The 15,668-nt window shown below is 45.3% G+C and overlaps 1 protein-coding gene across 6 annotated transcripts in view; it reads left to right on the forward strand.

The window, feature by feature from the left end:
- LOC137544970 (transcription factor COE3-like) overlaps positions 1-15,668 on the forward strand; it is a 167,207-nt gene that overhangs the window by 101,349 nt on the left and 50,190 nt on the right. The window contains exon 1 of one of the 6 annotated variants that reach the window (XM_068266089.1): positions 11,417-11,459. The exons of the other annotated variants lie outside the window; for them this stretch is intronic. The gene's annotated coding sequence lies outside the window, so the exon portion shown is untranslated. Of the gene's footprint in view, positions 1-11,416; positions 11,460-15,668 lie in introns of those variants that run through there. 6 annotated transcript variants of the gene reach the window in all.

Genomic DNA, 15,668 nt, shown 5'->3' on the forward strand with positions numbered 1-15,668 from the left:
TAAGCCGCCATGTTTGCTACTGCAAAGTGGGTGATCACCGGCGAAATGGGAAACTTGGATCTGCGACAGCGAACCAATATTTGTCCACCACTGTCAGACGTAACATTCAAGTGTTGCCCTATAGAGAACAAATTCACTACCCAAACGACATCTGTGGCCGGAGTATGGCAAACAGCAAAGCTTACGCACGACCTCCAGTAATGCTAGATTTAAAAAAAGCACCTACCCTTGCCTATGGAGTATCATTGGAACTTACAGTTGGCCAAAGGTGGCCACTAACGATCCAATTTCTAGCAAAAAATCGTTCGAGCGATCAGATAATTCTGATCAGAAGAAAAATCGTTCACTATAACATCAACGAACCAATCTTTGCTTCCTATCTATCACAACCATGAAGAAAATCCAAATGTTGGTTTGACCAAAATCCAATTGGACGACTATCTTTATAATCGTTCATAATTGATTGTGCCCATCAATGGAGATTATTTACAACCAATCTGATCAGAATTTCCGATTGCTCGAACGATTTTTCGCTAGAAATGAGATCATTAGTAGCCACCTTAAATTGTTGCCTATCCAGGCTCTCTCTGTGCTGTAAACCAACACTCTTGTGTTTACAGTACATCTTAACTTTTTTTGAAAACAAAAAAAAGTCCTCCTTATACTTTCTGCATACCTGTTACCTTGGTTTTATAGGCCCAGACCAATTACCGCCATTCCTTGAGCTCTTGGCTACACATTACCCGGCGGTTGTAGCCAGGGAGCAACGGATGAATTCCGAGTAGGTTTCATTCTAATTCATGGTCACGTGACTACCGCACTTCCTCCTTTAGGGTTGAAGGAGGAAGTGCGGTAGTCATGTGACCATGAATTGGACCGCAACATGGGTCGGATTAAAACAGAAGGCTCCTGGGTAAGTTTAATCCTCCCACATACCCTCCCCCCCCCCCCCCCCCAACTCAGGTGTGCTAATTACCTGCATGAATTCCTAATAAAACCTACTCGGAATTCATCCATTGCTCATCCCTGGTTGTAGCAGTTTGCTGTTTTCCCCTGGTGTGTAGGGTTTTGCAATGCATCCTGCTTTGTGCAGGTAAATGTTGTTGTTCAGTCGCTATTCACTCATGTCTGACTCGTTGCAACCCCATGGAGCACATCATGCCAACCTCTACCCTCTTCTGCCTCTAGGAGCTTGTCCAAGCTCATGTTTGTTGCTTCCATGATGCTATTTAGCCATCTCATTCTCTGCCGTCCCCTCCTCCTTTTCCCCTCGATCTTTCCCAGCATCTGGGTCTTCTCCAATGAGTTCTGCCTTCTTATTATGTGTTCAAAGGACTTCAGCTCCAGCATTGCTACTTCCAATGAACAGCCAGGGTTAGTTTAGTAAGGATTGACTGATTGGACCTTGTTGCAGCCCAAAGGACTCTCAGAAGTCTTCTACTCTACAGCACCTCAATTCGAAGGGGTTTACTGTTCAGGCGCTCAGCCTTCTTTATAGTCCAACTCTCTCAACCATACATTACTACTCGAAAAAACATGGCTTTGACTATACCTTTGTTGACAATCTCTACTTTACAGAGTACAAAAAAAACAAACTTGTTCTTTGAGTTTTTGAGCAAATACGTCTGACATCGCATTGTTTGAAAAAAAAATGGAATTCCATTTTCGACAAATCATACTCTGTTTTAGTGATGCTCAAATCGGAATCCGGGTGAATAAAGATAGTTGCTATCCGGATTTCTCCAAGTAAACCTGTGCGAGGTGGGCGGGGTCAAGCTTACCTGTCTGACGTCTTCTTTGGTCTGTCCCTCGGCGCCTCCCACGATGCGTTCCACGCGCATCACGTGACTACAAACACGTCCTCCTTCAACCCGGAAGGAGGAAGTGTTTGTAGTCATGTGACCACCGCGTGGAACGCATCGTGGGAGGCGCCGAGGGACAGACTAAAGAAGACGTCAGACAGGTAAGCTTGACCCCGCCCACCTCGCACAGGTAACTGGGTGATATCCGGAAAGCAACTATCTGGATTCACCCGGATTCGGATTTGAGCATCACTGCTCTGTTTGGCTGTTTGTCCCAATGATCAAAATAAAGGTCCCAAGTCCAAACGAATGATCTAATTTTATTCAACCATTGATCTATCGATCTGATAATTGCGATTGAGAAAAAGCTGTTAGAAAGCAATGGGAAGGTAAAATTGGATCATTAGTGGCCACCTTAAATGACTGTATATCTTGGCTGCATTTGTGCGAGTAACCTGCAAGTCCAGATGAACTTTTGGATAAGTGAGTCAGGCTGTATCTTTAGGCTGCGCCTGCCTTGTAAACCAGCATATCTGGGGGTCTAATTAGATAGGTGGATCTATATTTATATTTATGCATCACCTGCATTATATACATATCTGGAGGTACAGCTGGACATATGGCTATATTTAGGCTGCCTCTACATTATACACAAGCTGATTTAGAGGTACAGTTGGCTAGATGACGCTATATATAGGCTGCCTCTACATTCTAAACAAGTAGATCTAGACATACAGTCATAAAAAGGGCCATGTTCACTCTGTATTATCTGGATTTTCTTTTGCCTTTAACCACTTGCCGACCAGGGGATTTTACACTGATCGGTGCTGCGTGGGCTCTACAGCCCGCAGCACCGATCAGGAGTGCAGCAGGGCGATCAGACTACCCCCCTTTTTTCCCCACTAGGGGGATGTCCTGCTGGGGGGGTCTGATCGCCACAGGCTGCAGTTGCTTAGCGGGGGGGCTCTTCAAAGCCCCCCTCCGCAGCGCTTTCCGCCCTCTCGCCCGCTCCCTCCTTCTCCCTCCCCCTGTGTGCTGCGCAGGACGGATTTCCGTCCTGCGCATTGAAGGATAGGCTTCAGCCTATCATATGCCGGCGATCCCCGGCCAATCAGAGGCCGGGGATCGCCGATCTGCCTTAAGGCGCTGCTGCGCAGCAGCTCCGTATGATGTAAACAACGGGGATTTCTTCCCCGCCTGTTTACATTTTGCCGGCGAGCCGCCATCGGCGATCTTCTGAAAACCATGCCTTGCTTCTCTCATTTAACCTCTCTATTTTAGGATGTGAATCCAGCACACTAAAAGCACTTGAATATTGTTCTCTCACAGTTCTCCTCATCTTTATCTGACCATACTTTCAAGGCCCTGTTCAAATGTGCTCCTCCATCTCTCTTTGGAAAACCTCTATAAAGTTTCTCCCTTGGCCCAATTGTCCTCTCCCTCAAATCACTACAAAGTTGTGTCCTCGGACCGGTCACCCTCCCTCTCATATCTCTCTGACAAAGTGCCACAAAATTTCACCCATGGGCCATTCATCCTCATCATTCTATGCCAACACTGCATATATATATATATATATATAATCTCTCTCTCTCTCTCTCTCTCTCTCTCTCTCGCTCTCTCTCTCTCTCTCTCTCTCTCTCTCTCTCTCTCTCTCTCTCTCTCTCTCTGATTTTTGACATTGAAGGTGATTTTGGCTTCTGCTGGGATATCTGAACTAACTATCCGCCCGGATTTCGGATTTCAGATGGGAAATCTGAGTTTGCTCAGATAGTCGCGTACGTTAAAAAGGGGCGCTGGGAAAAAAGGGCGCCGGGTTTTTAACGATAAGCACGGATAACGTTTAAAAATGTATTGTACTGTATTTCGTTTAAAATTAATGTTTTTTAAAGTTATAAATCATTAAATAATGTGCATTAAATCGGTAATTGTAAAAACGTTAATCTTTCGTTTAAATAGTGAAACGTATAATAACGTTTAAAAAAAAAATTACTAAGTAACCCTCCCTGTACCTACCCCTAACCCCTAGACCCCCCTGTTGATGCCTAAACCTAAGACCCCCCCTGTTGGTGCCTAAGTAACCCTCCCTGTACCTACCCCTAACCCCTAGACCCCCCTGTTAGTGCCTAAACCTAAGACCCCCCCTGTTGGTGCCTAAACCTAAGACCCCCCTGTTAGTGCCTAAACCTAAGACCCCCCTGTTGGTGCCTAAACCTAAGACCCCCCTTTTGGTGCCTGAACCTAAGACCCCCTGTTGGTGCCTAAACCTAAGACCCCCCTGTTGGTGCCTAAACCTAAGACCCCCCTGTTTTTTTTTTCGGTTAAAAATAATGTAAAAAAAAAAAAAAAAAGTACTGTTTTTCGTTTAAAAATAATGTTTGGGAAAAAATATTGTACTGTTTTTTGTTTAAAAATAATATTTAAAAATGTATAAATCATTAAATAATGTGTAATCATGAGAAACAGTAATAAAACATTAAGTCTCCGGGCGCCGCTTTTAAAACGTTAGTTTTCTCCGGCGCCCTTTTTTCCTATCGGGCGCCCATTAAACGATATTTATTATAGGAGTGAATGGCGGCGCCCGATTTGTCCACTAGCCTCAGGCGCCCGAATTTACTTACCCAGATAGTCTATTCGGATTTTAAAAAATATCTCAATTGCTATTCAAAGTTCGGATAGTGGAAAAATTTCGGATTATCTGGGTAGTTCGGATATCCGAAATCTTGCTGAGCACCACTGGTTCTAAGCTTGGCCCATTCAATGGATGCCTCATCTCTCTCTGGCAACGCACTACAAGGTTCTGTCCTCTTCCCAGTCACCATCTCTCTTATCTCTCTCACAGAGTTTCACAAAGTTTTACTCTTGGCCCATTCAACTTATGCCTCATCTCTCTTTGGCAAAGCACAAGGTTCTGTCTTTGGCCCATGCATCCTCTTCAGCATCTTTCTATGGAAAAGCTCCACAAACTCCTGTCCTTGTCTCATTTGTCCTCATGCACATCTCTCTGAAAAACTCCACAAGGTTATGTCCTCCTCCAATGCATCCTCTTCCTCATCTCTTTTCTGGAAAAGCTCCACAAACTCTTGTTGTTGTCTCCACAAGGTTCTGCCCTTGTCCCATTGCTTTTCTCCATCTGCTCCACTTCTTAGTAAACTTTGTAAAGCCTCCAATAGGCAAATGACTCTGAAATCTACCTGTTCATTCCTGATCTGTCCCTCTTGGCCCTCCTAACATTAAGTTCTGATTGCTTGCCAGCTACTGTATCTCTAGCTGCCTAAAACTTACCCACATTAACAGACTACTGGCTGTTTCCTTTCCTTTACACTTCCTGGTACTGCCTTTTTGCCCACAAATGCTTTATTTCATTTTCCATACTTCTCAAGTTCCCACCATTGATGCTCTCACTGTGGTCTCTCAGCTTCTCTCTCCCCTTATACAGAAGATCAGCAAATAGTGTTACTTCCATTCTCACAAACATGCTGCTTCCTAAAGTGAGAGAACTACCAAGTCCTCTCAGTTCATCATGACTTATCATTACCAACCTCTGACATCACCTTATGTAATTTCCCTGCTCAGTCTTTCCTCTCCTCCCCCACCTCCTAGAGCAGAGACCCCCAAACTTTTTCGATCAAGGGCCGAGGTCAACATACTTCGGACTGCATGGGGGCCGGAACATACATAAAATGATGTAGAACGAAGGAAAATGGAATTCCAGCACTCAAAAAGGATTGCAGCAGGGGGCTGGGCTGGGCTATACTGTGCTTCAGACTGTAAGGATGTGAGTCCCTTGAAACTGCGTGCTCCGGCAAGATGAAGGAATAGATAGCAAACTTGTAACCACGGAGAGAGAGAGCAGAGCCAGCACTGCAATTGGGGTTGTTTATTAGTAAAATGCAAAACACTTACAGTCGAGTCGTAGCCAGATGCAAGGGCAGGTCAAGTGGGCGCCAGGTCTGTATCCCCCTGCGGACGTCCGTTTCGCGCTAACAGCGCTTGTTCACCGCAATGGGGAAAGTTGCGGTTAACAAGCGCTGTTAGCGCGAAACGGACGTCCGCAGGGGGATACAGACCTGGCGCCCACTTGACCTGCCCTTGCATCTGGCTACGACTCGACTGTAAGTGTTTTGCATTTTACTAATAAACAACCCCAATTGCAGTGCTGACTCTGCTCTCTCTCTCCGTGGTTACATACATAAAATGATGTTGAAAAACATTACATTGAATCTAGGTATTGATTTCCCCAATCATGCCCAGAGGAGACCTCCCAGCAGCAGCCATTCAGTCATGCAGCACCCGAAGAATTTATTTGCGCACCAGACAGTGAAGCATACCCTGGTTACTAACTGCCGTCTAGTTGAACAGCAGTGTCACCTGATGCAGAATTGGATTGGAAGCAAGCAAATTACTGCTCACTGGCTTCTACAGTATGTGGATGGGTGGTGACAGCACTGCTAATATTGGCCACCGATATTTAAAGGTGCAGTGGACCACATCTATAAGTTATACATTTGGGGTTTGGGGGCCAGTGAAAAAGCCTCAGGGGGCCACATTCGGCCCACGGGCCTTAGTTTGAGGACCACTGTCCTAGAGTGTCAGCTCTTCTGTGCAAGGATCTACTATATTTAGGATGTATCTGTGCTATAGACCAGCAGGTCTGGGGGTACAGTTGGATAAATGGCTGTATATTTAGGCTGTATCTGTGTTATAACCAGCAGATCTGGATGTACAGTTGGATAAATGGCTGTATATTTAGGCTGTATCTGTGCTATAAACCAGCAGATCTGGAGGTACAGTTGGATAAATGGCTGTATATTTAGGCTGTATCTGTGCTATAAACCAGCAGATCTGGGGGTACAGTTGGATAAATGGATGTATATTTAGGCTGTATCTGTGCTATAAACCAGCAGATCTAGATGTACAGCTGGATAAATGGCTGCATATTTAGGCTGCAGTTGTGATATAAACCAGCAGATCTGGATGTACAGTTGGATAAATGGCTGTATATTTAGGCTGTATCTGTGCTATAAACCAGCAGATCTGGGGGTACAGTTGGATAAATGGATGTATATTTTGGCTGTATCTGTGCTATAAACCAGCAGATCTGGAGGCACAGTTGGATAAATGGCTGTATATTTAGGCTGCAGTTGTGATATAAACCAGCAGATCTGGATGTACAGTTGGATAAATGGCTGTATATTTAGGCTGTATCTGTGCTATAAACCAGCAGATCTGGAGATACAGTTGGGTAAATGGCTGTATATTTAGGCTGTATGTGCTATAAACCAGCAGATCTGGAGGTGCAGTTGGATAAATGGCTGTATATTTAGGCTGTGTCTGTGCTATAAACCAGCAGATCTGGATGTACAGTTGGATAAATGGCTGTATATTTAGGCTGTATCTGTGCTATAAACCAGCAGGTCTGGAGATACAGTTGGGTAAATGGCTGTATATTTAGGCTGTATCTGTGCTATAAACCAGCAGATCTGAAGGTACAGTTGGATAAATGAATGTATATTTAAGCTGTCTCTGTGCTATAAACCAGCATATCTGGATGTACAGTTGGATAAATAGCTGTATATTTAGGCCGTATATGTGCTATAAACCAGCAGATCTGGAGGTACAGGTGGATAAATGGCTGTATATTTAGGTTGTATCTGTGCTATAAACCAGCAGATGTGGAGGTACAGTTGGATAAATGGCTGTATATTTAGGCTGTATCTGTGCTATAAACCAGCAGATCAAGAGGTACAGTTGATAAATGGCTGTATATTTAGGCTGTATCTGTGCTATAAACCAGCAGATCTGGAGGTACAGTTGGATAAATGGCTGTATATTTAGGATGGATCTGTGCCATAAACCAGCAGATCTGGGTGTACAGTTGGATAAATGGCTGTATGCTGTATCTGTGCTATAAACCGGCAGATCTGGAGGTACAGTTGGATAAATGGCTGTATATTTAGGCTGTATCCGTGCTATAAACCAGCAGGTCTGGGGGTACAGTTGGATAAATGGCTGTATATTTAGGCTGTATCTGTGCTATAAACAAGCAGATCTGGAGGTACAGTGGGATACATGGCTGTATATTTTGGCTGTATCAGGACTATAAACCAGCAGATCTGGAGGTACAGTTGGATAAATGGATGTATATTTAGGCTGTATCTGTGCTATAAACCAGCAGATCTGGAGGTACAGTTGGATAAATGGCTGTATATTTAGGCTGCATCTGGGCTATAAACCAGCAGATCTGGAGGTACAGTTGGATAAATGGCTGTATATTTAGTTATGTGGTATAACAACAGAGGCGCCAAGTAGAGTAAAATTAGTTAAAATTGTTAAAAAGGGGGAAGTGGGTGGACTCACCTCCCTTCTGAAAAAATGGCCAGACAACGGGCAGGTTACTTTAAGTTTAAAGTAACATTTATTATGAGCTCCAAAAGTGCAACGCGTTTCACGGGTAACAGTCCCGCTTCTTCAGGCAAACAATTTTTGGAGGGAGTCAAGAGCCAGATATAGCGCCTCTGTGCCACTAACTAATTTTACTCTACTTGGCACCTCTGTTGTTATACCACGTAACTAAATATACAGCCATTTATCCAACTGTACCTCCAGTTGGATAAATGGATGTATATTTAGGCTGTATCTGTGCTATAAACCAGCAGATCTGGAGGTACAGTTGGATAAATGGCTGTATATTTAGGCTGTATCTGGGCTATAAACCAGCAGATCTGGAGGCACAGTTGGATAAATGGCTGTATATTTTGGCTGTATCTGTGCTATAAACCAGCAGATCTGGAGGTACAGTTGGATAAATGGCTGTATATTTAGGCTGTATCCGTGCTATAAACCAGCAGATCTGGAGGTACAGTGGGATAAATGGCTGTATATTTAGGCTGTATGTGCTATAAACCAGCAGATCTGGAGGTACAGTGGGATAAATGGCTGTTTATTTAGGCTGTATCCGTGCTATAAACCAGCAGATCTGGAGGTACAGTTGGATAAATGGCTGTATATTTTTGCTGTATCCGTGCTATAAACCAGCAGATCTGGAGGTACAGTTGGATAAATGGCTGTATATTTAGGCTGTATCTGTGCTATAAACCAGCAGATCTGGAGGTACAGTGGGATAAATGGCTGTATATTTAGGCTGTATCTGTGCTATAAACCAGCAGATCTGGAGGTACAGTTGGATAAATGGCTGTATATTTAGGCTGTATCTGTGCTATAAACCAGCAGATCTGGAGGTACAGTGGGATAAATGGCTGTATATTTTGGCTGTATCTGTGCTATAAACCAGCAGCTCTGAATGTACGGTTATATTTGGGCTGTATCTGTGCTATAAACCAGCAGATCTTGGTGTACGGTTGGATAATTGTGCTGCAATGATGACTTTCTTCACCTGTTTCTGAGATCTCGGAGGACTTCCACAGTTCCTCAGCTAAAATCTGATGCTACTTGCAACTCTTTGTCAGCCAGGAAGTCAGAAAAGGATACCAGAATTGGACACTGCATCTAACTTAGGGCCCGTTTCCACTATAGCGTTGCGGAATCGCCGGCGAATCACCGCAGGCAAATCGCATGCGGGTGCGATTCCGCATGCGTTTTTTGCCGTGATTTCGCATGCGATTTCGCATAGGTAAGGCTGTATGCGAATTTAACCATGTCACTGCCTGTGTAAATTAACATTAATACCTATGCGAAATCGCATGCGAATTCGCGGCAAAAAACGCATGGGGAAAACGCATGCGATTTCCCTATCAAATACATTGCGTGCGATTCGCCTGCATTCCACACGCAGGCGAATTCTGAGGGCCCTACCCTGCAGATTTTTTCTGCACAGAAAAACGTGCGGGGAAACGCACAAGTGGAAACAGTCCCATCCACTTGTACTGACTGTGCGAATCCGCATGCGGGCAATGCATGCGGATTCGCGATAGTGGAAACGGGCCCTTACAATGAGTTACCATGTTGCTTTTGGATCTGAAGTGGAAGTACCTCCATCTGGTCAGCGAGGGCGGATAACGGGCATTTTTCGTTTTGAGAACGTTCTTGGGTAAATTGTGATATTTTTGAAGAATTCAAATTTTTGTCCAAGTATATCACAGTTAGTAGCACACAGGGAAAGTGCGTCTTTGGGAGAATTTCTAACCTGTGTTATGCAAAGTTTGAGTGCATTTTTGTAAAATTTTTTGACAAAAAAAGTGTTTCTTTTTCACAGCAAAAACTGTAGTGAGAGTTCCGCAACCTCTTCCGTACTCCCGATCTGTGGAGACGTCTCGGGCGAAGCATTGTCTCCGCATGGAGTCTTGGCCGCGCACGTTCTCTGCTCTCGCGGTACATTTCCGTAGACGCCCGTCTGGCATTGTGCGCGGGGACATATGGGCCCCCAGGTGGGGAATATAGGTTGCGTTGTTTGTGGATCAACATTGGCTGACAGATCGTCTTGCATGTATAAATATGTACCTGGCTGCACAATATGTGTCTGCGTGCCGCCATATGCCAGCGTGCCGGTGTGCCCACTCTCTTCTCCTCCTCCGGGGTAGGCAGCAGCCCATGTATAATTCAGGCAGCCATGCCCAGCGCCGTGTGCCACGTCCTGGGACTATAAATATTTCATGACTCCAGGAAGCCACTGGGAATGGATCTCGTCTGTCTCTAGTCTTTGTCTGGCTCCTTCCCTCTCTCTCTCCTCTGTGTTGTCTCTGTGCCATCTTCAGTTCCTCCGTACAGAAACAAGCCTGTGCCTACATATACAGCCCTTCATATCGCTAATAGGGACTGTATTGTGGCTTTCTTCCCAGAGGGACCTCCGAGAATGTCCGAGGCAAGACGGAAATCCATTAAGTGAAGCCTGGAGAGGAATAGTAGGACACTGGTCAGGCCTATTCACATATTTCCATAGACCAACCCATGCCCTGCTATACTGCATCCCAGCCTTAAAGCAGCAGGGACAGCCATACTATCCCAGGAAAAAAAAACACCCATATAAGTAGATAAATACTTGTTCTTCTTACATAACGTATGCATTGTACTGCCCACGTTTTGATTTCAATGAATATTAAACAATAAATTAGGAGAAAACTGTTTCAGGCATTTTCCATCTTTACTACCTCTAACTGAAGGCAATCCTGATGTCATTTCCTCCTTTACACTTTTTTTTTCTTTGAAACTGCACTGTCATATCTAGCATGCTTTGTGAACACATGTGAGGATATCGCATTTTAGCAGCTTCTGCTGAAGGGTGAAGTGTATTTACCTTCTGTAATGATCGGTGTAACACAGAGAGGGTCTGATTACCGGTGATCTGCAGTATCACCGAGAATGCAGATATATACCCGATTATTGTTGATCTGCAGTATCACCGATAATCAGATATATCTCTAACCTCTGGACACCTGAGACAAGAGAGTGTTAGGTGCGACAGTAATACTTTGAGGACTGCACCTCAGAAGTAGGTACAGAAGCAGTAAGGAATACTGCACAGAAGTATGTTCCTTTCGTTAGCCTAGACTCTCCTGGGGGAGGAGCTAGGCTGAGAGTAGGAAGGACAGAGAGTGAGTGACACCAGTGAGGGGGTGTCACTAACAGGTCTGGGAACTGCCTCTAACAGTAAGGCCAGTTCTCGAGGTCGGGCAAGCCAGGTCGTTAACACACAGACAGGTAAGATACAGATTCAGGAGACAGATACGGAATCGAATGGACAGGCAGAGTTTGGCAACGGAGTATCAGAATAGCAAGGTACAGAATCAGGAGGCAGATACAGAGTCCAGGAACGAGCAGAGTTTGGCAACAGGATATCAGAATAGCAAGGTACAGAATCAGAGATCAGAGGAATGGTCAGGCAGGCAGAAGGTCATAACAAATAATACAATACAATATTCCTAACACTAAGGTGTGAGCTCCGTGATCATCAACACCTTTGGAAACTGATCTAGAACACAGATACTGACAAGAACTGAGTGCTACCACGTAGTGATCGCAACGCCAGACACCAGAGAAATGACCAGCACCCAGTATATATACTATAGCGCTCTCCAGCGCCACCCCTAAGTGCTGGACCAATGAGAACTGGTGAAAATGTCAGCTGACCAGCTTGGTCAGCTGACTCTCCTCTGGCTGTCATATAAGCTTTGCCCCTCAGCACGCGCGCGCATCCTTCTGAACCTGTGTGGACTATCAGTCCCAGCCACACCAGACATGTTTTGCAATGTATCTGCTGACTCGGGCGCGGGACCCGCCGCGCTGCTCTCCAAGCAAGCGGCGGCCTCCCAGCGTCCAACCACACTGTCATTAACATTGTCATGCGCGCAATCTGCCGCATCCAACGCGGACTCCACCGCTCTGCCCATGCGGCATGCGGCGGTTTCTCCGCGTTGTGCGCGGAAACAGCCGCCTCACTCTGAGTACTTGCGGCGGCTTTTCCGCGTTTCCTCACACCTTCTCAGTCTGTCACACTGAACTGCCCTTAGCCAATCAGTGAGGAGCAGGAATGTGGGAGGGGAGATAACACTCTTCCCCCTCCTTGGAAATGTACCAGAATAGAGCCAGGCTGACCGAGATAAGATTCATTACAGCAAACACCTTTATGATTATATTGGAATGCAGGGTCATGTTGTAGACTGCGTAATAAACACAGAGCAATGGGTAAACTGAATTTTATTTTATGGCTGACAATCCTGCTTTAAAACAAACCTGTAATGGGGAGGGGGTAAAACTGAGATACTTACCTCAGCATCCTTTGGGTGGTCCGGAGGCTTTCCCAGTCCTTTTTGAGTCCACCGTTACCACACAGGCCCCTCTTCTTCTGTCCGTGGTCTCTGGCCACGTATGAGCGCATCCACACTGGGCATGCATCAGTATAGTTTGCGCATGCTCAGTAGAACACAGCTCGTCATGCGTGGCTTTTTTCCTCTATACACAAGCACTCTGTTCTCTGGCTATGTGCGGCGTTAGGCAAGGATCACACTTGAGTCCGCGGGAAAGGGTCGCGGTTTTACACGGAGGGTTCTTTGCGTTTTCTGCACACCCCAGCCGACAGCCAGCAGCTGATTATCAGCGATAGGACTCACACTCGGTGTGCGTTTTCGATTTTGCATCATAAAAAAAGGCATGAGATTTCCCCAAGTGTGATCACATACTGACCGGGAAACGTTAATGATGCTGATCGATGACAAACAAACTTTCTATCGCTTGATCGTTCTGTCGATTTTGGAATTTAAGTTCAGAATGAATATTTCCGTTTGATCGGATTGCTTGTAATTTCCCGTCTCTTGGTGAACCCAAACCGGAAATTGGATTGTTAGTGGGGACCTTTAAAGGGACCCGATAGTAAGTGGAATAACGAGGCTGCCATATTTATCTCCTATGGGCGTTCTGATGGTTTTTTTTCGCCCATTTTTTTTTTTATCATGTAGCTAGCCTAGCGCTGGCTACATGATTGGCTGTTCCCTGCGGCATCCGCCCAGCGTCTCCGATCGCTGCCGGCGTGAAGTCCCATCCGGAAATCCCGTTCTGAACGGGATTTCCGTTAGGGCTTCTCCCGTCGCCATGGCGACCAACGGAGTGACAGGGACTCCCCATCCACCCCTCAGCGCTGCCTGGCACTGATTGGCCAGGCTGCGCAGGGGTCCCGGGGGGCCCTCTTTCACGTTGGGTAGCGGAGGATCGACGGCAGGTGGCGGCGATCGAATTAAACACGCAGCTAGCAAAGTGCTTGCTGCATGTTTGAAAATAAAAATTATTCAAATCGGCCCAGCAGGGCCTGAGCGGTGACCTCCGGCGTCTCTGGACGAGCTCAGCTGGTCCAGAACTCTAGGGAGGTTAAATAATACCAGTTGCCTGGCAGTCCTGCTGATCTCTTTAGCTGCAGTAGTGTGTGAATCACACACCTGAAACAAGCATGCAGCTAATCCAGTCTGACTTCAGTCAGGGCGCCTGATCTGCTGCATGCTTGTTCAGGGTCTAGGGCTAAACGTATTAAAGTACATACACACGTCCAACAAAGTGCACAACCAACACGACATGACAGACCCCATGACAAACTGTTTACACGACTTATATTTTCCTGCACCAACCAACTAAGCGACCAACTCATTTACATACCGCACACTAGGGATGATCAGTGAGATGCTAATATTTCCGAGGTTATGCAGATTTATGTAAATGTTTATGCAAATACAGTATATGCAGCCTAAAAATGGACCAATCAATTTAAACCTGGGTGAGACTTGATTGCTCCATTTTCAAGCTGAATATATTTGCATAAAAATGTACAGAAAGCTGCATGAACTCAGAAATCTGCATCTCATCGATCATCGCTACGGAACACGCAAGCGAATCCGCGGACTGCAAGTCATGGCCGCATTCAAGACAAGTACAAGTCGTTCAAACGTCGATGTGCACACCTGGCCAATAGCACTATACCAGCCCAATAGCTGATCATAGATACGCCAATAGAAATCAATCAATAGTGTTAAAGCGGATCCGAGATGAAAAACTAACTATAAGTAACTTGTCTATATATCTTATCTAAAGTTTAATTTATACAGCAAATCCAGCTGCAAACAGCTTCAACAGTTTACGATTATTTATTCCTGTGTTACAATGAGGGCAGCCATGTTGTGTTTGTCACAGGCTGAGGGCTGGAGATGCTATCAGCTTGCCTGTGTGTAAATTCAGTCCCCTCTCCTCCTCCCTCCTCCCCTCTGCCTCTGAAATCTCTGGCTAGTAACCTCCTCCTCCTCCTGCCCAGACTGAGCTCCCATAAGCCCTTGCTACTGCCAAGGCACTGGAAGAGCTGTTGGCAAAACTTGTTTAGTTTATAGGGAATTCGAGTATTAAAACAAACAAACCAAAAAAAAGTATTTGGATTGAGGAATGCCCTATAAACTATATGAAAGGAACACAATTAAGCAATGAGTAAAAATGTATCTCGGATCCACTTTAATCTCGTCTGAAGGATAACTGTACTGTCAAATGTAAGTCCACTACAGTTATCCCCTGCTCACTGCTTCCACTATATACAGAATGTAAGGGGGTGGAGCCTAGTATCATGTGATCGGAACGGCCTGCCACAATAATTAATGATGTTACTTCTCATCCATGGGGGGGAAGGGTATAAAATAATAGCAGAGGCCCCGCCCTCCTGCTTATCACCCATAGACAGAACGGTGATGTCAGTGGGTGATGCAACACCTGCAAAACAGCAGCGTGCTTGGCTACACTACCCCATGTTTCTGTGTATAATGGTAACAGCCAGGGTAAGTTGTGACATTTAGCATTAAAGGGTACCCGAAGTGACATGTGACAAGATGAGATAGACATGTGTATGTACAGTGCCCAGCACACTAATAACTTCCCCTTTTTATCTCTTTCTTGCTCTCAGAAGCCATTTTCTGCTAGGAAAGTGTTTTATAGTTGGAATTTCTTATCAGTGAGGGTAACACTGTAGTCACTTCCTGTCTGAGTCAGGACTGAGTCAGCCACTTACATACCTGATATTTAACTCTTTCAGGCAGAGAAAGAAAAAAAGGATTATAGTATAGTTATTTGTGTGCTGGGCACTGTACATACCCATGTCTATCTCATCATGTCACATGTCACTTCGGGTATCTTTTAAAGAGGAACTGCAGTGAAAATAACGTAAAGACTAAAATTGCTTCTTTTCTTTTTCTCTAGTCAGTGTTTGCCCATCATAACATCTTTCCTCTCCCTAATTTACACTCTGACATTCATCACAGGCGGCAACATCTTTAGTCCTGTATGACAGCTAAACAGCCTAGGCTGTGACATCACTGTGAGGGTGGGGCTACATACCAATTAGAGATGTTGCGAACTGTTCGCTCGGCGAACATCTCTGGGGCTTTTACT

This window comes from Hyperolius riggenbachi, chromosome 1, assembly GCF_040937935.1.
Source record: "Hyperolius riggenbachi isolate aHypRig1 chromosome 1, aHypRig1.pri, whole genome shotgun sequence".
Lineage (NCBI taxonomy): Eukaryota > Metazoa > Chordata > Amphibia > Anura > Hyperoliidae > Hyperolius > Hyperolius riggenbachi.